Genomic DNA, 24001 nt, shown 5'->3' with positions numbered 1-24001 from the left:
GTGGCAGCCTTATCTATGTTTCAAATCTTCATGGAGGGTGGATATTTACTGATTTTTATACAGATTTTATGTCAGTTAAATTATTTTATATAGGAGCATGATGGTTTTTTCCCAATGGAGTTGTATAGGATTAACATGCATGCAGTTATATCAGCTTGCAATAATTGCTTTGTGATTCACATCAAAAGGTATTGTCCCTTTCCTTACAGCTGTAAGGAAACCTGAACTAGATCTGGTTTCTAGTACTAGTATATTTGCATCTACACTCCAGGTAAGCATGGCATTAAGTACACAAGTATTATTAAAGGGGTCAAGCTTTGATTATAAACCAAACCAGAGTGTTTTATCAGGAAGGAGAATCTTCACCCATGGGAGAAGAGCTCACTCCAGAAGGTGCACTTCAGAAGCAGCCCGTGAATCCTCAGAAACAGAGTTCTGCTCTCTGCAGTACAGTAGACATTTATTTCTGATAATATATAATTTTTCAAAACCCTCTGATCTAAAGGCTGAGACAAAATGGAGCCCTGAACATAGTTTCTCAGTGACTAGCTTAAAATGATGATAAATTACTTTCCCCAATTCAATTCATCTAGAGATTGATAATACGATAGCTCTCTTTTTAATTAAAACCACTTCCTTATTCATTTCTTTTTTCTCCAAATCTATTAAGAAAACAAGAAAGACAGAATTTCTGTTGTGAAGATGCATGCATTAATATATTTAAGAAAATATCTTATAAAAATTTCTCATTGCTTCTAAGCAACCTAGATATCTTTACAGCCACTGTATTAGTAAAACAGCGCATGAAGATCTTTTCAAATTTGCTTGTCTCTAGGTAAGGCATGTATTTGTAGAAGTCAGTAGCATACTGAAGCTCCAGTCAAACCTCAGTGAAGGACTCTGGTACTCTGCAGAGGGTGAGGCTTGTTCCTGTATACAGCTGCTGCTATCGCAGAAGTGGCAGTAAATCATCAGAGCCATTTTTATAGCCTGGCAATATTTTCCAGAGGTGGCAAGATCTCCTCCACAGTCTTGCTGTGTAATCTACATGCAGAAAATGACAAACACAAACAGATGGCAGCCTCTCCTACTTTCTTACTGGAGCCACAAGCTGGAGTACGCAAGGCATGCTGTCTTAATGCTACCTTTTTGGCAGATGGCAGTAACATTATTTATATTTATATATATTATATACGGCAGAGTTATAACAGAAATCTGCCCAATCAAGAGACTATTTGTTGTGGCAATGATGGGGAGAGCAGTACATTTCTAATGTTCTCTGGCTTCTCTATTTTCTCATTAGTTGACACAAACAAGGAAAAAAACCCAAATTGTTTAATACACCTTCCTTTTCTCTGACCTGTGCTGGATCATAACCTTACTCAAAAATGCTTAAGTAGATCAGTCCCTGCAGAAACATGAGAATTATTGAGAAAACAATATTGAATAACAAAATCTTAATAAAGCTTTTTTTCAATGAAAAAACTTCAATAGGAAACTTCAAAGGTTGAAATGATACCTGTACAGAATCTGTTAATTACTGTGTTATTACAATCGTGCCTGGAGTTGAAACCATCTACTGTTCTAATACTAATTTAAAGATTTAAGGATAAAGTGAGTAAGAGTATAGCATGCCATAGTTTTTCAATGGGAAAAATTGTGAAATGTGTGAAATATTGTGAATATTGTGAAATAAGGTTAGAATACTGAATAAGAGCATAATATTCCACATAGTCCTCCTTATGCACCCTTCCTTGCTCATCCATACAGATGAAAGAAAATACAAAAGAGTGCATTCTCAGCATCAGTGGTTTTTGACATGAGTCTGTTCACATGACTACCCCCATTGACTTAATGGGTCTATTCATGTCAAAAAAAAAAAAAGATTTCTCATGTGACCATGGTTTGCAGTGTTCCTCTCAAGTTCTAAAAGAGACCTTTATAGCAATTCAAATCACTAAGTGAGTGAATTATAGGTTGTTTCTTACTACACAAGCCTTTGATTTCACTGATTTTGTAATCTGAGCCAGGTTGAAACTAATTACTTGAGGCTTACTTAGCTCAAGAATGTCTAAGTGGTAAAGAATGCCCATGAATACAAGTGACCGAGCTCTTTGAAAATGCACTTGCCCTCATCTTCCTTATAAATGAGATTCAGGTGTAATTATTGTTTCCTAATACAATTAATCTTTATGATGAATGACACGCACTAATGAACAGAGAATAATTTCTAATTAACTTATTTCTTGTAGTGGTTCTGTGTTTCTGACAGTTTGAAGCAGGGCAGGAACTGCAAAAAGTTACATTATTCAGAGATATCCCACTGAAACACTCGATTAATAGTGTAAAGAGAAGAGGAAGAATGGGAATCATAAACTGCATGTTCCAGAGGACTACTTATGAGGTTTCCGACGTTTCTGATGTTCAGCTTGTATTAAGTAGCAAATTAAGAGAGCAGTATAGTGGCAAATTATACAAAAATGTACTTTGAAACATTTCTTCATTTAATAATAAAGCTGTCAATTTTTTGGTAAGTATTAAGAACATAAAATTAATACTTCAGAAATCCACTCTAACTTGATTTCCAAGATTTGGTGCTATAGATTTCACTCATCAAATGAACACTGTTCTGAAAGTCAGCATTAATGGAAGCCAATAGAAAGACTCCATAGATTTAGCAGGCTTTTTATTAGACACATTTCATTAACAATCCCAACTAATTAAGCCCTTTGGTAGTAAAACAAAGATCCCATTAGCAGCATTGCAATTTCAAAGAGTGCAAAGTTAGATAGCTGCTCTTGTGTCTGACATTTCTTAGCTTGTTTTTTTTCTTAAGTAGTGACTCAGCTCAGAGTCAGACTCATATTCACAGACCGGAATGAGGGAGAGGGACCTCAATGGGTTTTTTGTCCTTAAAACCAACAAATATGCAAATGCAATATTCTCACTGGTAGATTAGGACACAATTTATGTTTTTGTGGAGAATTCAGAGCTATATGTCTCTTTGAAAAAATATGTTAGGAAAATGTCTACTAAAATTTTATTTTGCAGTAGGTTTTTAGATGATGTTATAGATCTAAATACTTATACATACCTCATTGATTATATTTAGCATTTTATTCCAATCTGGAATTAGTGATAAAATTTTGGTAAGCAAAATTTTAAACTGCAAATGCTATGTCAGATGGAAACAGATTTTTATCTGTGTATAATGCGACCAGCTAGCGTTCTTCTTGCTGTAACACAGGCATGCTATGAAGGTTTCGTAATCTTAGTGCTTCTGAAGATTTCAAAGTCTTAGTGGTTCTGGACAGACTCCCAGTTTTAGAAGGAGAGAAGCTGGTCAACACTTTGCCAGTGGTAACAGAAGCCTTTAATCAGAGTCTGGAAAATTAATTCTCTGTAAAAGCATCTGGATGCTTTTCCTCCTTGTGTTCATCTTCTTTTGCAGTACTTTATGTTTTACTTGTGCACTCTATCATAAACTGAAGTTTAAAAGAGAAAAGCTAAAGCAAACTTGCTGCCATCAGCAGAAGACAACAGATACCTTAGTGGGAAATGAGTTCCAAAGTGAAAATTAATACAATGAGTGGTACAGCTACAACATGTGGAATATAGAGTGAATTACAATGGGGAAATTGCTCTTTCTACTTTTTTTTGCCATATTTTTATTCATGCATTCGATAACACTGTTATCCTAACATTGTTCTGCCTATGAAGCATTTCCAACCATAATATACAAGAGCTTTGTTTTTTCCTTCCCTGTGATGACTCTGTCCTTTGGCATTTTTCATAGCTTGACATGAGGCAGTAATGGTTCTATTAGCTGCACTGTATCTGCTGAGCTTGCTGTTTTCAGGGAACATGTCATCACCAGTGCCTTTCTGCAGCTTCCTTATTAGCATGTGCCCTTTACTGACTCTGCAGGAGCTATCACCTAGAATTAAATATTTTCTGCTAGACCTGTCCTTACTCTGTGCAAAAATGATTACAATCCATTACGCCACCCTTTTGCTGACAGGCAGATACCACTGAGATTGCAATAAAATTGCTCCACATTTAAATACGACACTGCTTGCTGCACTGACTAGTTTGATAAAAGGAAATGTTGGGAAAAATCCCTTCCGTTCACTAATTGGTGATGAACTTGTGAGAAGGAAAATGTGGATACTTATTAAAATTATTGTATCAGCTATGCTGTATAGTTGTGATAAGCATAAAAAGAGAAAACATAAACATTTTTACTTCATTAAGATTGCTAATAAGGTGTAGAATAGTGCAGACATTTAGAAGGTACAGATATTGTAATGGAAAACAAAAGCTTTGAAATTATTAATACTTAATTTTTCCTTTGATACAAAAGACAAATGAAGTAATATTCAGGATTTCCTAGTGCAAGTTCTTTAAATGCAAAAAAGAAATCCTATGTGCAGTCTATTTGTAAGCTTTTTCATTGGAAACACCATCATTGCCATGATTGATTTGAATATAAACATATTTTTATTTTTTTTTTTATATTTGTCTTCCTTTCAAACCCTATTCCAATAGAACCTCAAGGACGTCATTGTACAGTTACCTTTATTTTTAGCAAGACACCACCTCCAGCGTTGTAGAAGATTTTGATGTGAGCTTCTCCCAGTGGGTGTGATGTTCTTGCTGCAGCTTCTTTGGAGCTGCTAGGAATTGCTGCAGTGAACTTAAGAGAAGGCAGCTAAGCTTCCCCAAAAGTGGGTGCTTTCCATTTGGTTTTTTTACTTCTAAAAATGTTGTTCCATAAGTAAAATACTTCCTGAACTTAAAGTCTCTTGCATCACTACAATGCCATACAGACATGGCTATTCTTAAGCCCTTTTTTGTATGTGAAAGCCTAAGGACCCATTTTGTAATTCCTACACTCATTGCTTATATGAGCATGTTGCTTTCCCCTATTGACATCTCCCAGTAGTGTTAATAATTTTAACTGTGATCAGACTCTGTCCTTCTATTTCTGAAGAATGGCACTGTATAGATGCAATAAGCAAAACTCCCCGTAAAGAATTTACCATATAAACATATCAGTACATTCCTGACTTATATTTTGTAAAATGTTTTACATTTTTAGCCTTGAGGGCTGTCTTTCTTTAGCACCCAGCTGTTTTTTCATGTTTTACACATGAACCCGCATGCACCACAAAGAAAGATAGATAGATCACTGTCACAATAAAATTTGTGTGCCTGTTTCATAAAAGTCATATCCTTCATTTACATGGGATGATCAGCTACAGAGAAATATATTATGTAATATATCACTTCAAAATTAACATGCATTTTGGAGAACACCTATTTTACTGATATTGCAGCTTATGTATGAAGTGTCTGAAGCCAAGAAAAGGACCAGTTTGAATAGGTCTTCATAGGATTTGGCAATGTTTAAAGACATTTTCACCACAACATTTTTGTATCTAAAAACTAAGCAAGTTCTATTTCAGAAATTTTCTGAATTATAAAAGATAATTAATTGCATTTGCTTTCTGCCATCCCATTTTGCATGTGAAGATTATCTGATGAATCAATGTATATTTCTTCATACTGTGTTTCTGATGTCAGGGCCTTATCAAGACTTCTTTCCCTAATTTTTCCTGAAAGTTGATTTGCTTCTTGTGGAAACCACAGAACTGCAACTATTAACCACTTTATATTCCACTTAAAATTAAAAGAACCCCCAAAAACTCAACCTATTTATTATGGTTGCTATTCTTCTGGATATACAGTATGTCTGAAAGAGAGACCCTGAATCCCACATTCACATCTAAATCAAGCTGAAATTAGGGTGAAATTAAGTTACCCATGCTTAACATGACTGGGTTATGGAATTAAGGTTGACAGCCAGACTATGTGAACTGCAGCTGTGGAATATACAGCTTAAACTGATTCAAACGTGGCTTCCTCATAGGACTCATGTCAGGGGTGGGAGACCTGTACTGAATCAGGGTAGTCTGAAACAAAACAGTTGATCAGCAACTTCTCATTAAAATGATATTAACAACTATTCTGGGATCACCCTGATGCTCAGAAAGTTCCATTCTGCACAGGAGCTTCCAAGAAAGACTCTGAGGCACTGTTGTTACGGCCTACCTGTGAAGTATGAGCCTCCTTTTTGACCACTGAATATCTATTGTGTGTCTTTTGGTCGAAAGGGCACGATGGTAGAGTCTGTGAGGTCCTGCACCCATGGCACAGCATGAGATCTAGAAACTGTTAGCGCTGAAGTTCATGAAAAAGGCCATTAAACTCAAGGATTGTATATGCAAGCGCTGTGTGTAATACACTTGAAAAGCCTTTTTGCATCAGCTAGGATTTGATAACCTTTACAGAAAATAATTATGTAGATCCCGAGTCTGTGTGAGCAAGTCTGTTGAACGTGTATTGCTGCGAACATGCACTAAAATGGAGCTAGCTGCCTGCAGGGAGGCACCAACAGAAGCTGGGACCTGCTTTCCCATAATACTTTCTGGCAGCTACCAACTCATGCCTTCCAAGTGTGTAGGAGGATATGTGTCTGGATTTATTTATTTATTTTTCACTGCACCTGTTTTGTAGACTGCTGCTCCCTGAACTACCAAGGCTGAACAAAGAATGCAGTAGTGGGGCCTGGTGTAAGCCCAGAAAGTGGGCATGTATTGTATTTTAGGTCTCAAATTATTTCTTTCGTTGGGAAAAGCAGTGAAATATGTTCGCCATATTGAACCACTAGAGAGAAGTACTTTATCAAGATATCTTTGGAACCAACACTGGTCCCAAGGGCCTAAATCTGTGGGGCTTCAAGTCCTATCTTCACTGAAGGGAAGACAGGGACAAAAGCTGTAGCATGAGAAAAACTTTTGGAACTGGAGCTAGGAATAATATTTGTAGCCAGTTTGCACATAGTGAATATGTGAGCACATGGATCCAGCGTGACACAAGCACGGATGACTGTCCAAGTCAGGGAACTCCAACACAACTCTAAGTGCCCCCAGTTATTTCTGCAGAGCTGACAGCACACAGTGTTTTAACTTGTTCCTGGGATAAAGCAGATTCACCCGAGTCAGAAATGGTGGACAAGTCTTGTCTTACATAGAAATGAATATTTTAGCTCCAGCTTTATGTTACTATTCACAGGTCCAGTAGTCCTACATATAGTCTTCTCAGATTGCTAAAGCACAGTCTTCCTGGAGAAGGAGGATGCATTGGATATTCTCAAACTTAATTACTAACTGACAACTGCTTTTCTGCCTTCACTCAGTCATCTGCTAAATTTCTCTGGTTCTGATAAGAAAACAAAAAATGTTTTCCAGAGTAAAACACTTCATAGAAATTTACCATTTGTACTTAAATGTGCACATTAATATCTAACACCATATTTATTATTTATGTTTCTCCTTTTTATTTTTTAAATACAAAACATAACAAAAGCTGAAAAAATGGACTTTCTGTATTTCATTTTGCTCTAGGTTTCACATACTTCCTGATGTGACAGTTGCTCCACTGATTCTAAGTTATTTATAGGATATAGATATAGATGTATAGATATTTGCATAATCATATATATACACAGGCTAATAGATGGTTTTTGTATGTCTACCCATTTCGATGATGGTTGAAAGGTTCTGCCTTTTTGTTTTTTTTTTTTTTTTTTTGCTTAAATTGTACATATAATTCTACAGGGGAAAAAATGTCCAGGAAGGTAGAATTTTAAAACAAAGAATGATAAATCTAGTAAAATTTTAGGTAAGTGTAAATAATTTTATTAAAACTACCAATTAAAGAAATTGCTAGTCTAACTGTTAGTTAGATGAGTTTTACCTTCAGTATCTCTTACATATGAATAAATAAAATAAGAATTTAATAAAAATTTTTCTACACTAGAGAAACTACTTTGCTTTCTAGTACATTCAATTGTTTAATATTCTTATACTAACATGAGCAGTGGTGACATTCATCTAAACAAAAATCTCATGTACGGATGCATCTCTAACCAAAGGTTTATAAACCCCCATCAACTACAGGCAAAATTTTCAGATGATAAGCTTGTAATGCCACATTTAGAATTAGCAAGAAAATTTTCCATTTAAATTTTCTGAATGTTATGGGGGTTCAACCCACCAATCCATTATTTTCTTTTTGTATTTAGCTGTATTGACCTTCCAGAAAGGAAAAATTGCCCTTCTGCCCAAGAAGTGTGAAGCAGGCATTGCCATGTTATTCATATTTTTAGGAAACTCAGAACAATAAGATCTAACCAGGAGATACTTTTCTACATTACCCTAAATATTGCATCATTTACATAATAGATTAACAGTCTGTTTCACACCTTGCAATTCTCTGCATAATTTCCACTTGAAGCTTTAGAATTTTAAGTAGCTCACAACTTGAAATTAGATATTCCTGCATTCTGGATGTGTCTGCAGTGTGTACATTGTCCGTGCTTTCAAAAAAGAAGTCCTGATAATGGAAGTATTTCCTTTAATTTCCTACTTTTTGAGTGTAAATAGTTTATATTCAGAATTTTTCACCTTTTACAGGTAAATTTCTGCTGAGCTATATCTTTCGTTAGGAGTAAATAAATTGAATGGCACTTATATAGGAAGTGAAGTGAGGTGTGTTCTGATTACTGACATCTAACCCAGAAAATGATTATTTTTTAAGAGATACTCTTTGTAAATAATTTTTATCCTAAATATTTGGGTTCTTATTGTACAAGAAATAAGGTCCAAATCATCGAATAAGAAGCAGATTTATGGCTTGAGTGAGGAAGATGCTATTGTTCTGAAACCATTAATTATTTCTAGTCCTAAAAATAAGGAACTTCTGCCTTTAGAGAATGCATTCATAAAATGAAAAAAACAAGTGCAGCAATGTGTATATGTGCATAATCTGCATACTTACATGCATTTGAATTTAAACTATGTAATTTGCTTTATGTTAAACAAACTAACAAACAAACAGCTTACACATTTCAATTTGCAGTTTTATTTAATTTGTAAGTACCAAGGAAGAAGCACAGGGGTATTCAGAAATCCAGATTTTTTCATACTTTTTTGTATACAAAACCCTTTCCACATTTTTTCTCCATTAATTTTCAGCATCATGTTTTATGAAAGAAAATGCAAAAGAATGGGAGTGCTAGTAAAGCTGAGTTATTGACAGAAGAGAGAGGCCAGAGCATAATTGGCTTTTCTTTTGCAGAGTGTTCAGCAGCAAAGAAATCTATGACTGCCAGTCTTGGCCCTGGTTCACTCTAGCATGGGAGTCAGCAAAGCAAAAAAAGATTGTTTATTAAAGTGCTTTTCACCGTGTTTTGAAGTCACTCAACATGCAAAGGAATAATTTTAATAGCTCTTATTTCTTTTTCTTACAGCATATCAAAAGTGAACATTAAAACCAAGAAATATAGAATACAGTGTGTCATGCAAAAGACATGTCATTCCTGTTTTGCTCTCTCCTCAGAAAAATGTTCTCTGTAAAATGTGATTTATAAAAGTGCCTATTGTTTCAGCTATTTGTCTGTGCTATTATCCTTGGATTTGTTTAATTTGTTGGGAGGATCAGGGTTGCTTTATTACATTTCTACAGATGTGTAGTTGTTCAGGTGACTCACGGGCCTTATGAAAAAACCCTAACATTCCAAAATAGTGACTTTAAAAGAATGACCTCAAACTTGCTGCCAGACAGCCTTTTGTTATCTCAGTGCTACCTCAGCTGGAATCTACTATTGTTGTGTACATGCAGCTTTTGCTTGTGTAGTGTGAATAACGGACACATGGAACTGTAAATACTACAGTGAAAGCACGGAATTTTTTTGTAGTGAAGTCTTGCTCAACCCTTTAGGTAGATGTGGGATCTCAGCACCTCAGGATGGAGGTGCAGAGAGGCCGAGACCACCCTTGGGGGGCTCGGGAATCCTGGAATGTTGCCAGAAGTGTCTGGTGGCAGGATTTTAATCCTACACAGGAGATGAGACCTGTATGAGGACTGGGAGGAATTCACTGGGTGAATGGTGAAGGGATAAGTTAGTTAAAGTGTAAAACACAGGGTTTAGGATTTTGGTACAGGGGGGTCTAAAGAAGTAAGATGGAGGAATTGGGGCGTGTCCTGTCCTTCTTCTTCTTCTTCTTCTTGGCCTCCATCTTCTGTGGTGGTGGTGGTGGTGGCACTTTGGGATTGGTCATTACTAAAAGTGCACCGGTTAATAAGAGTAGAAGGTATTGGGGAGAAATGATAAATATTGTACACGTAACTTAGGGTATAAAGATAAGTGACCGCCCCGGGGGCTCTCAGTGTGCCCATGGCTGACTTGCTGTGCAGACCTCTGTCGGGCTGAAAGAAAATCTTTTAGATAAACAATTAATAAACACCAAGACCGAGACAAGATCAGAAGTCTCTCCTCGTCCTTTGAAGCGTCGGCTCTTCAAGGCCATCCCTGGGCCTTTCCAGGCCACCTAAACAGCAACACAGAAAACCTTACAGGTAGACATCAGACATAGTTGTCTTTCCACAGTGTGGATTAGAATCCGCAGTGTCCTGTGAGAGCTGTACCTTGTTTCTGCAGGTGACAAAGAGTGAGGGGACAATTGTGGCATTCCTGTGTTGTCATGTCCACTTTCACCACTGCTAACCATGCCAGCCTGATTAATGTGTCTGTTCTAATGACTCTCTTTTTGAATAAGCCTCAAAAGGTCTTGGTGTTTTACTCCAGCGTTCTTGAGGCTGATTGTATCTGACATACCTCAGGCACAGAGGGTTTCTCTGCCTCAGCACACTGGAATGTTCTTGGCTACTTGATATAAAATTAAGATCTTTAAGGTGTGGAAACAAGAGTTCAGGGCAACTTAAAGAGCAGGTACAGGGAATCAGAGGGGAAAGCCTTCTTTTTCTTTCTGATGTTTTGGGAATTTCCAGTGGGAGTCTACAGCATTGTATGAGCAGCATGATCAATTTTGTGGTAAAGAAAGAGTGCAGGAAAAAAAAAAATAAAAGGGGGGAAAAAATCCCAAAGAAGACTTTAAATTCATCTTGATTGAGTGGATTTAGACATAATTGAAGAGCTGTTGTTGCTGGTGGCTGCCTGCAATGAAAAGTTATGCTTTTATAGCTTCCTACAAGGGCATGAGAGTCATTGTGGGGCCGCCTGGTTTCACATTAGACAGTATCAAGAAGAGACAGGAATGTGGAGAAGGGGAAGGTATTTATCATGAGCTTATTCATTACCAAGCATAGTTTTTGAAGACTGATAATCGATTCACTTAAGAGCATGAATAGCTGGATGACTTTGAAAATGTGAAAATTTTTATTTGTTCCTCCGGAATGTGCTTTCTCTTGAGGCTTTCTGTAGGTTTTGAAAGAATAAACATTTAATATTTAGAAAGCCAGAATGGAGCAATAGTAACATAAAATTTGCAGGGAATTAAAACCAATTTTTTTTTATTAAGAAATATTAGAATTTACTTTGAGATAAATTTCTACTGTGAAACTTTCATATTTTTATATTTTCTTTAAAATCTGTTATGTGACTGGTACATGTGACCTGTTACAACAAGATATTATTGGTGCATCAGTGTTATCTGAAATTACTAATTGTTCTCAGCAGTCTATAACTGAACAAGAATAGAGAAAATAAAATAAAAATTGAGCATCTATGAAAAAAATTCTTCATTTGATCCTCTGACTAATTTTGCTTTAAACTTGAAGTACTTTCTAGTTGTTTTACTTTCTAGTACTTTCTAGTAGTTTAATTAATTAAAATAAAAATTTCTTCAGACAAAATTTTCAATGAATTGCACCCAATAAGTAGCAGAAATTAAGGCCTTTTAAGAGTTGACAATCTCAACTTTTATTTAATTCCTTCTTTAAAAAAATGAAAATTGAAGAACTGAGAAATTTATGAAAAGATGGAAAAGGAGGAACAGCCACTAAAGTAATATATTTTATTAACCAGGTCTACTACTAAAATACTTTGAATATAGTGAGCTTTTGACTAAATTTTTTTCCCATTCTGCTGAAAGCAAACAAACAACAAAAAAAAAGCAAACATATGTGTGATCAACCTTAGTGTTTTATGGTACTGAGTTTAGTAAATTTTTATCTGAAAGTACTATACTCTGAGAGAGTTACTGTAGATGATTTACCATGGTTATCTCAGCTGCTGGGGTTTTTTTTTTGATGATTAAGTAGTAAGAAAAATTGGAAGATTTTAGGAGTATCACTCTTCCCAGTTTACTATCCCTACTGTTACCAGTGAAAACAATGTTTCGTCATGTACTTAGTCTCAAAAAGAACACATAAAATGTGAATAATCTTTTATGCCTAGTATGGGACAGTTCTAAAATCTGAATTTCAGGGAATTCTTGCAGTTGAGAAAGTTTTTCCATGAAATCTCTCAAATAGCTATGAATAAAGAATCAATTCTTATAAATAAAAAGGCTATTCTTATAAAGATTCAGTAAAAAAAACAGTTTGGTGGGGGTTTTATTTTTAATATTGGTTTCCTGCAACTCTTTATCACTGAGTTCTGCTAAATTGAGTTTATATGTAGGACTTTAGCTAGTCTTGTAAACACCTGCTAGGGTAGGCTGCCTATATAAGGGCTCCTTAAAGATCAGTGATTAAAATGACATGTGCTTTGCATTTTAGTCATGGAGTTCAATACAGGAAAATGTGAATGCTTTTGAAATTGAAATCAATAGATGCCCAGGATTGTTTTTTTTTTGTATTTTCCTTGTTATAAAGGGGCTATTGGTATCAAAATATTCTTAGAGATATTTAATCTAATTAAACCCTGGAATGTGTAAAATTCCCTGCTTATTCATTTGTATTTTTAACCAGAATCATTACTTTGGGGGATTTTTTTTCCCCTTGACAACAAACCAGTGCTACCATTCTAATACATTTTGTGTAACATGGGCATTTTAACAAAAAATGTTGCTGTAAACCATCATGCTCTAACTGTCAAAATCATTTGGGTTGATTCTTGCATTCTTACTCTGCATAGTATCTTAGTCTTTAAAAAGTCATACTAATTTAATTGTGTATGTATTCTGAAAAATAACAGTCTGCTGCTCAGATTTAAATTTATGGAAAGTCTCTGAGAAATCTGGAAAACAAAATGAATCATTAACACTAGGAATAGAATTAACATTCATTTGGATTTTAATCCAAAATAAGCACTCCAGAGGACACCTAAGACTTTGAGCAACCTTGGCATGCATTTTAAAACACAACGTAGAGACTGCAGTAAATAAAGCTTCCAAAAAAAGCAGCAGTCTTCCGTCCTCCCACTCTCTAACACCCCATTTAATTCCCAGTCATAGGACCTGTGCACCTCCATCACACCTTCCCACGAGATATCCCACCCATCCCTGCCTCAGCCAGCTCACACAGATGGACCTTGTGGCATACCCAGAATGTCAACAGTTTATGGCTATTTTAGACCTTGGCAAGGAAGAGCATTCCAGAGGAAAAGTCCCTTGAAAAAGAATGCTTTGCCAGCAGCTCTGCAGCCCTTTAAAGAGAGTGGAATCGAGTTTGAGGGCATCTGCAGGTGTCACAAATCTCAATGTAAATTGTACAGACAAGTGCTGACCACAACTCACATCAGCATTTTTGCACAAAAATCTCTCTACTCTATCATTGAGTCAAGATGCCAGTTTGTTATATATTGAGAAAAATGGTCTCATTTTTTCAATGACCTTTCTGCCTATGCTTTGATTGTTACCAGCTGCTTTTCATTATGTTTAATAGATCAGTCAGCTTTGCCTAGTATTATTTAATATTTTCACATGCAATGATGTCAAGCAAAGTTAATAACTGATTAATATAATAAACTACTCCAGAAATTTGCATTTTTTTCTATATTGTAATTGTGTCCATTGATTAGTTTCCTATTGTTTTTTCCCCATAATACTACAATTAATGTTCATAATAAAATTTTCCTAAATCATACTCTACACTTTACCAATATTTTAAAATTTGTAATTCAATTGAAAATTATATGATAGAATGAAGCCACTGTCCTTCAGAGATATTTATTAAGCTTTGTTATTCATCCCTTAGAGGTGAATGTAGTGCTTAAGCAGGGGAATTTTTTCATGTTCACAAGTCTTTGTAGGATTTTATGTTAGTCTTATGCATGTTAAGAGATATCATTCGGATAGAAAAACTTTGTGGAAGATATCAAAGACCAATACATGTATATTGTGAGGGTCTGTGTGCATTTTATGTGTGATCATAAGATAAACATACTCAAGATTCTCATGTGGTTGAGCTAGACTTTTATCAGAGGAGTCAGTAACAAGAAAAGGGGAAAGTCTCACAAGCTGCAACCAGAGGAATTTTAATTAGATATTGGGAAGGAACATTTCATCATGAAGTTCACCTAAGAGTACAAGAGGTTGCCCAGAGAACTTATGGAAACTCCATTCTTGGAAACTGAACTAGTCAAGGCATTGACCCTACTGCTGTTAAAATGTCTCAGTTTGGGGCAGGAGGACGGACCAGGGGTCCTGCTTACTCAGATCTTGCTGATTCACTGTGTAATACAGACAGCAAATGGAAGTTCGCGGTCAAAGTAAACCAGACACAAGCTTCCTGGAAGGGCAAAGTTTGCGGATAAGATTTTCATTTGACATAAATGGCTATTGGAAGTTATTAGACTCTAACTAATTTAGTGTAGGTGATGCTCAGATCTCGTATCCTTTAAAGTATAATTTGTGGATCATATTAAGTTTGATTTCTTTTTTGTTGAAAGTGGTTAATCTGAAGGTTTAGGAAATACTCTGTTCTCATCATGCTGTGATCTTTTCATGCTGTTCCACATCAGCCTTTCCACTACAGAAGGTAGGATTTGCCTATGAAAAGTTTTGCTAACTTCTCATGATTTGTCCCTAAGAATTCTTGAATTTTTGAAAGAACCAGGTACTCAGATCACATTGGCATTCTGCTTTGACATTTCCAGGCTAAATTCTCTCCTGACTTATAACCTATTGATTTAATTGGAAGATTTGGGCCCTGAGTCTCTCAATATCAGATGATTAAATTTATTATGCCTCTTGCCTTATATTTTTCCTTTTCACCTCTGCCTTGATCTCAGTAAAAACTTTCCTTCATTACCCATACTCTAGTACCAAACTCAGATTAATGGTGAATTGCATGATGAATTTTAGGTTATTTGACTGAGGAAACCTTTGTCTTTGGTTTTTTTGTTCTCTTAGTAGAAATCTGTCCATCTAGGAAGCAAGAACTACAACAGAAAAATATTTCTGCAACAGGCTTTTGGCTGAGTGTGTGCGTGTTTTGGATGATATGTGCTCAGTCTCCAGTGTGTTCAGGGCAAAGGAATACCTAAACAGTTAAAATACTATTATTCTGTGTTAAAACTCAGAATTTATTGTAAACTCTGAAAACAATTTAAGCACCAAAATAATCAGTTAAAATATTTTAATTTGCTCATTCAGATTTTTATTACATGATATCAGAGGACCCTGAACAATTTGGAAGACTACTTTTGTGCAGGCCATTACCACACTGTTATCAGACATTTGTGCATATAAGTGGATATATTGTACTAATTAGCTTAGACAGTTTTACAAATGTATGGTTCACCACTGAGCATGGAAAAGCGCTCATGAAATTCAACTCTTACAGAATGAAAAGCTGATCATTAAATTATCAAGCATTAGGATTCACAACATAAAAGCAAAAGTACAATTCTCATAATTTTTGCAGTAATAGTTCCAGTCTATCTACATAAAAAGTCACATCATAAGATTTTCAATGTAAGAAATATCTCAGTTCTCAAAACCTAATTAAAAATTAATAATAAACTGTGCAGAAACTGATGATAAAAGAAAAAATGCTGGTGCTGTTTCACTCCAGTCACTGATCTGGAATGACAAGAATCTCTGGAGTGATTGTATCTTTTAGCTTTCTTCCTGTCACAGAAGAATATCCTTGAGGATGTCTTTAGAGGGTCTGGAGTATAAAAGGAAACCAGAGCTTTCAAACAGAGTGTTTCTGCTTACTTAAGAATAGGGGGATTTGTTATGACAATTCCTCGTTGTAAAAGGCAATTCAGTTCACGTACATAAGAAATGGGACTGGAAAAAAATATATTGTGCCACCAAATCAAGTCCCTGTTTTTGAAGCCCAACATACAATCCTGTTTACCAAATACACCAAATGCTATCTTAAAACTATTGTTTTCCCTGATTCTTCTTAGCTGAAATAAGCTATTTTATAATTTTATCTGTAAATTTAGAAATCTTTCTGATTTCTAAGTTTTCTTCAATGCTAGGTTGAAATAATTATTTTTTTTTTTTTTTAATAGTTTCATTTGTTTTTCCATCTTTTACCATTTGCTATTTCACCCAATATTTACAGAGCAGTCCCAAAAATTTTCTGTATTATCAGCTGTTATATGAAGTAAGTTTTCTGACTCTGAGACACATATTTGCAATGACAGGATTGGGCTTTTTAAAATGAACTAGCACCAAAACCACATCTGTTTTTTTAAAGTACTGTGTTACTTTAGCCTGCTGGAAGTGGAGCATGACTGATTTCATAAAGTTTAAAGAAGTGTGACTTTATGAATTCAGGAATTACTGTAGTTAATCTAAGGATTTTACATTGTTTTACTTGACTCAGAGTTTTGCATGTGTTGTGGCTCTTTAAGAAAAACATCAGTCTGCTCAGTACTTGTAAAAATACTGAAAGAACACCTTTTCTTCAATTCACATTAACAAAGACTCTAGGTGTCAGCCATGCATTTAAGGGAAAATAATAAAAAGTCAGTATGATACAGCCTATGAACACTGAATTCCAAAGCTCCTTTTTGTCAGTTTGCACATTGTTATCTGTTGTAGAGAAGAATACAATTAAAAAAAAAAAAAAAAAGAAAAAAAAAGAAAAAAAAAGAAAAAAAAAGAAAAAGCCAAACCAGTTTTGTTTTTAGTATGAGCATAAGAAATGTCCCTGTATTCAAAAATCATTGTCAGTTTTCTGGTTCAAACACATTCAGTAATCTAGATTCTTTCAATTATGGTCACTTTAAGAGTGAACTATCAGTTTTAAAACCACCTTCCTTGATGTAATTCCTGCTTTTTAGTAGTTGATATATATATCACCTTGAGGTAAATGTAGACCTTAGAAAGGTAAGAATCAGAACAAATGGTTTTTCCTCCTTGCAGAGCTTTGACAAAGAGAAATGTATTTCCATATTTAAGGGTAAAATAACTCATAGTAAAACATATCTAGATTATTACAGGAGAAGCTGTCAACCAACATTTCATGTTGATTTCTGGAAGATTTACCTGAGGAGTAACTAAAATTTAATTTGCTTAAAATTATCTTGCTTGTTTGTTTTGCCACTACAGGATTTTACTCAATTAAAGACTAACAAAATCATAATAACACTAATACAATATTTATATTCTTTATAGCAGAAACTTATTGGAGAAGCATATAGTAAAAATAAGCTAAAAATATGTGTGCATCAGAAAATCCCCCAAAATTTCCAACATTTCTGTGGCTTACAGTAAAAAAATAAAATAAGTATTGAGATTTACTTTTGTGTTTTTCTTGAAAGAATCAATATATTTTTTCCTTATCCAGAAGTCTTTCCACAGGTAGACATAGTATAATGAAATAACCCTAAAGCCTCTATGTTTCTCATTTATTTTATGAGACCAAACAGATATCACTTTAGGGAACAGGTCCCCGTGGTTTCAAATTCCTTTGTCAGCTGTCCTTAGCACCAATACTGAACCTTTCCTATTCAGACACTACACAGGTTAGGAAATGGTTGGTGCTGGTGAAAACTGTGGGCACTGGGGAAACAAAATCTTCTCGATTACACAAGAAAAAATCACCAAAACTTAAAACCCCCAACCAACTGAACTATCTGATGTCTTCTTAATATTCAACTTAGGCATTAGCCTGAGGAAATACTTTGCCATCTATGCAAGGCTTAATTTTTAAGTTGGTTACATCAGATTCATGTGCTGTATCTTCACTGAAAATATGCACAGTCAACAAAAGCAATATAAAGAGTTGTACAAATCTAGAATTTAATGGCTATGATAATCAAGAAGAATTGGTAAGTTTTATCAACTTATTACTATTTTCATTATTTTTATATTATTCAGAAGAGTAATTGTGTACCATTAGTGTTGGTGGATCACCTGAAAATAGTGGGTAATTTGTCAGACGTACTCCTGCAGTAGTTAGCATAACTACGAATACAATTGCTTATAATAATGGCACCTATAAATCTGTTGCATATTTACATAGTCCATATAGTTACATATTTATATAGTCCATATTTGGAACATACATTCTCAGCCTTTAATTACAATGGTCAAGACTTCACTTAAACCTTGGAAGAAAATTGATTTTAAAAAAAACCCCTAAATTTCTTGTGTTCAGAACAAACCTATGTTTCAATGGTCTAACTTTTAATATTTTTTGAAGTAGTTGAATTTTCAAATTTTACTGTTTATATATTGTATGCAGTCTATTTTTGTCAGTATTACTTACAAGTATTTTTTTTAATGTTCTTTGACTTCCCTCTTACATATTAGATTCTGTATTACTGATTTTATGATTTAGTCTATCTTTTGCTATTGAGTTAGTTTCAGTAAGAAGTTTCCAAATGTCAGACTCAGCATGATCCTTCTCCTCATTCAGCTGCATAGTAATATTTATAGTGTATATATGTAGATATGAAATGTCTCCCAGCAAGTTCAGAGAGAGATTTTGCAGATAATTTTACAAAAATTTATTCACCATATTTTTTCCCAAGAAATATTCAGAAATATAGACTTAACTAAGATCTTCCGGTGGTTAAACTGCCCTTGCTACACAGTTATGCACACACAGGGTTTTTTTCCCCCATGTCATTTTACAGTAGAAAGCAAGTAAAACCTACCAAAAATTTTTAAAAATAAATTGCAATATTTTGAATGTGCTTAGAATACAGATCATCCTCTTCTATTTCAGCTCTTCTTAAAACAGTTGACAGAGGAATTTTAGTTTTATTTTAAGAACCATGTTAGAGTATGACCAAGAAACATTCAAGACACTAGAGATAAGGTCTGTCAGCAGTTCCATTTATAACCCCTCTCTGTCTCTCCACACTGCTTTAAAAGCTTTTTGAATTGATTTTTAGGTGCTTTGGCAGCATCCATCTTATCGCTGGTTACGTACAACGTATATAAATAAAATTAAAACTTAATGAGGTTGGTGATAAGTGAACAAGTCCATTGAACCTCACAGAGCAATGCCCATCCTTGCAGGGTATTAATAGCAGCTTCTCCTCCTTAAGCAGCTGTACATTTAGGCCATTAATAAAAAGTTTATCTGAGGTCAAAACTGATTCAGATATTTTAGCTTTTATTTCAGAGATGCATATACCTGTTTATATTTACCACAGACATCCCAGTCCTTTTTCATAAAATAAAGGTCAAATTTCATGTGGGGAACTTACCCTCAAATGACTTGGTGTAGTCTCTGGTACACAGAGAGGTTTATGGATCGTACCTTACTGCATTATGTTAAAGTCTCACATGACAAACTTTTCAAATTTGTCTAGGAAGGCATTTATGCATTTTTCTGCTTGGCTCAGAAGCATAACCAAATGCATCTTCTTAGATATGCCAGTGTCTTCAGCCTCCTGTGGCGTTTTGGATGCAATCATAATGTATCCAGCACGGTACATCGAATTAAGGCATTCAGTGCTGTGTATTGATTTTGGACAGTGCCACAAATGCTCAGCAAATGCTAATGCTAATGCTAGCAAACAGGCTGCCTGCATCAGCATGTGAGATATAAACATTTGAAGTCTATCTGAAGTTCCATGTTTATTCAAGAAGAGCTAAAATGGGACCAGTCTCATTCTGGTATCCCCATGAAACACACAGGCAGTACGAATTTGGTGGAAAATATTTGTGTGGTGATTTTAGCTGGTTTTGACATGGGCTGTAATGCACTAGGCATTTGTGCTTGATCCAAAATAATTTGGCTTTTTACAAATTTTGGTTTCAAAAGCACTGACAGCGAACCACTTCATACCAAAGTGCTTTAATCTACTAAATCAGAATGAAAGACAAAATTGTAAATTTCTTCTTTTATAGAACTAATTAGAAAAAAAACCCAAAACAACAAACCTTTAAGTCAGGTGTTCCTTTATCATGTCTTCTATCTTTGTAATTAAAAATGCTTTTTTTTTTTTTTGGACAACAATGATTGTCTCTACAGAGAATAAGCAGTTTGCATTTTTCTTCAGTCTTTTCTAGAAATTGTCGTTTTTTCAGAAGATACTGCCAAAAACTCAAACTTTGTCCTAAGTATTAGTTCACTGAATTTTTCAGCAAAGCTGAGCGCCAGGTTTTTCAAGAATTCTTGAGAAGGTAAATGTTTAGATGGAATTATTTTGCATAAAACATGTAAGAAAGTAGTTACTCCAGATGTGGGGAGAGATTCCAAAGGCTTAGTCAGCCTCAGAACTGTGCTGGAGGAGAATATGTTTTCCTGTGTCACTGTTCTGTCTAATCAGCTTCAATTCTGAGATAACTCTGAGAATACTTGAAATGCAGTAAACTTGTGGTGTTTGCAGAATACACCAAAAGAACAGAGGGTGATCAGCCAGAAAAATGCCATTGCAGAGAATGCATGAAAGATCAAAGTAACAGAGATATTGCTTGTAGCCAAAAATACTTGGCACATATTTTCAGCTACTGTTCAAAAGAATGAAATGAGGTAAGCTAGTAAAATATCATTATTGTAACCAAGAGCAGAAAAATTTGTGAGGCAGATAAGGTGAAAGGGTATATACCACACAGTTTTGTTAAGCACATTCATGTTTCTTATATTTTCATTATTGTAATTATTTTATTTTAAAACACGTAGAAGTTAATGGATTTTCCAGCTTTAGGGTTTTTACAAGGTTAAAGGATTTCTTTTAAATATATTGGAAGAAAAAATATTTTTGTCACTTGGAGATAGTTTTCCTAAGGATGAAAAATACATGAAAAACCCAAAATCCCCAAACCAACAAAGATAAAAAAATGTATTTTTCATGTCCTCAGTTTCTTTGGATTATTTCTTCTTTAAAGATAATCAAATACTGGTGTATGATTTCATTAACCCAAAAGTCACCAGTGCTGGTAACCAGGTTTTGTTTAGTGTACCAGTACAAATTGCAAAGAGTGACAGATATCAAATCAAAATGAGAACCCTAGGGAAAGCCCAAAGAACAGACAAATTTTTATGCCAAAATAAATTTGATATATTCTACCTAAAATTATAAAAGGAAGATTTTTATTATATTTTTTGGGAAATTCTGGTTTGCATTAGCTGGAATAATTTCTAAATCTTCTTCAAATGACTTTTTTTTTTAACAAACATTTGATAATATTGAAATATCGTGCTTTTCAACTTAGAAAATAAATGTTAAATGCTTGACTTAAAAATAACTTTTCATTCTGGAAATGTGTTAGTAATGCTGGTGCAGCATATATTATCATGACAAATTTTGAATATGTAAGATGAAATTCTGATTGACCTCTTTTTACTTTGTTGCCTTCAGTTATTATTTTGTAAGAAACATCTGAAACTTATCAGTATTTTATTCCAACTTGGAGTGGGAAAATTATATCAAAAAACATTAAAAAGGAAGAACTAAGTAGCAACACCATTCTAGTTTATGGCTTACATTTCTCCAGAGACATGTGTCTCTGGAGAAAAGTATGAGGTTTACCAGCCCAGATTATATATTCAAAATATACATAATAAACAGTATTTTCAGAGAATGGCCTCAGAGAAAATCCTAATCAAAGGTAACTATAAATGAAAACAGTCCATAAAATTTTTATTAATATTTCATTACAAGAAAAGGTCATAAACTTAAGTAACAAGTCCATGTAAATTTTCCCATTATATGTTTTCATATAGAAGTGCTTTACATAGTATACTTTTTTAAAGTGTGCTAACATTCTCAGGAAGCTCTTGTAAAAAAAATGCAATTTGCACCTCTCTGTGGTTTATGATAAAACATGTAAAAAAAGGATCATTGAGTCCTGCTATCTTTACACAAATACAATGAAAATCCAAATATATTTTATTTCAGAGTGTTTCCTAAAGGCTTTTGAATTGTCTTGGTCTATCAAATTTCTTTGTTTCCCTGTATAAACCAGTTTGCACTGCTTCCTTTTGCAATTCTCTTATTCCCATTTCCTGTGTGAGTGTTGAGAGGAATTTGATTTCTCACCTAACCTGTAGGATGCTTCTGATTTCACAGTTAGCACCTTCCTGACAAAATGAAAAACATTAATTCTGCAATAGCTTTAATTAATTACCTGTGGAATAAACACTTCCAGGAAGTTGATTCAATTGTGATTTGCAATTAATGCACCTTTATGAGGAAATAAAATGGCACTATAGAGTAATGCATTTTTAATTGCTTTTTATCCCTAAATAAGAAAAGGTTTACCTTCACAGTCTTTGGGTTATGCTGGAAAACTTGTTTATGTGTCAATATAACCTGCAAATATAGGAGTCCTTTAGAGCCTAATCTTACTCCTTTACTTCTAAAAACAATGGAAGAGTAATTTGTTATTTGCTCTTAGTGGTCCAGAAGGAAGCTTCTGAGTCTTTAATTTAAAAATATGAAGACATTATGAGACTAAATCTACACTGACTTTTGATCTGTTAGACAGCCATTGCCATCAGTAAAATATATCAACTTTATCAATGCTGGGGACATGAATCAGGTAGTCAGCATCAGAAAGCACTGACATAATTTTACCTCAGCGTAAACATAAGGCTTATTATTTTTGTTTGGGGTGTTTTTAAAATACATTTATTCTACCTCTTTAATTCCTGTTTGGCCAAACTGATTATGCTATTTTTGTGAAATATGTATCACTGATTACTCTAATTTCTGGTGTTTCATGATCCATCAACATACAGGTACATTCCCAAGAGATTTAATACTGCTGATTTGAAGTATCACCCAACTCCCTCATCATAACTCCTTTTTATTCTTTTTTCCCTCATTGCCATTTTACTTTTACTCATTGCTTTTACTGTTCTGTTGGGAGCTGTTGGAAGTTTAGGCTGTCGTAAATCGCAGAGGGACAATATCAAATGGTAGAAGATCAGCACGACTGAGAGCAGAGTGGGAGCAAAAAGTACTGTTGAACAATTTGATTTCAGAATGGCTGCCATCAAAACTTCATTTTAGTAGGAAGTACTAATTAATAAGAAGATTTATCTTTAAAAATATATATATTTCCAGAGTTCCAGCAATTTTCCATGTCTCTTAATCAGGCAACTTGATGACAAGTATGTCTGGTGAGGCTTCCATAATTTTTGTTTCCATTAAAGTAAGTAAAAAACTTCTGACTGACCAGGAAAAGTCAGCATTGTAACCACAAGGTCTGATTATTAAAAAAAAAAATCCCAGAACTTTAAAATAGGAAATATTTTATCTTCTGGCATTTGATCTCATTTTTTTGATACTTTAATTCCACAATATAGTAGGAAGTCTGTGTGTGCGTAATTTAGAAACATATCTGGAATGTATGCCTTTTTAAGAAATTAAATATTACTCTTTTTTTTCCTCCAAAATTCAGTTTGATTACAGAAAGATTTTCAGAAAAAATAGGTTATTTGTTATTCAAACTTACAAATGTGAATATGAACACGTAGGCCATACTGCTGAAGTGCTCATAGAAATTCTTAGGACCTGTCTGTGAGAACCGAGAATGTCAGGGAAAGGCTGAACTGCATGACAGACTGAGATGGGCTGGTGCTTAGAGTAATTACATCTCAGGTGTGTTGGTTAATTCTGACTTGGATGTGGGATACAAAACAAGAAACACCGAACACTAATGGTTCTGTTGCTTCCTTGAAAATTATAACACACAGCAGGGTGTGTGATTCTTGATTAATCAACAGGCACCTAAAGTGCATGATGAGTCACAGGCTAAAG

General features: G+C 34.6%; 1 protein-coding gene across 1 annotated transcript in view; it reads left to right on the top strand.

Moving 5' to 3' along the window:
- Nucleotides 1-24001, top strand: part of PCDH7 (protocadherin 7) — a 263328-nt gene that overhangs the window by 77042 nt on the left and 162285 nt on the right. The window lies entirely within an intron of this gene.

Source organism: Ammospiza nelsoni, chromosome 4 (genome assembly GCF_027579445.1).
Source record: "Ammospiza nelsoni isolate bAmmNel1 chromosome 4, bAmmNel1.pri, whole genome shotgun sequence".
NCBI lineage: Eukaryota > Metazoa > Chordata > Aves > Passeriformes > Passerellidae > Ammospiza > Ammospiza nelsoni.
Note: the sequence above shows the minus strand (reverse complement) of the source record. Positions and strands in the feature narration are given on the sequence as shown.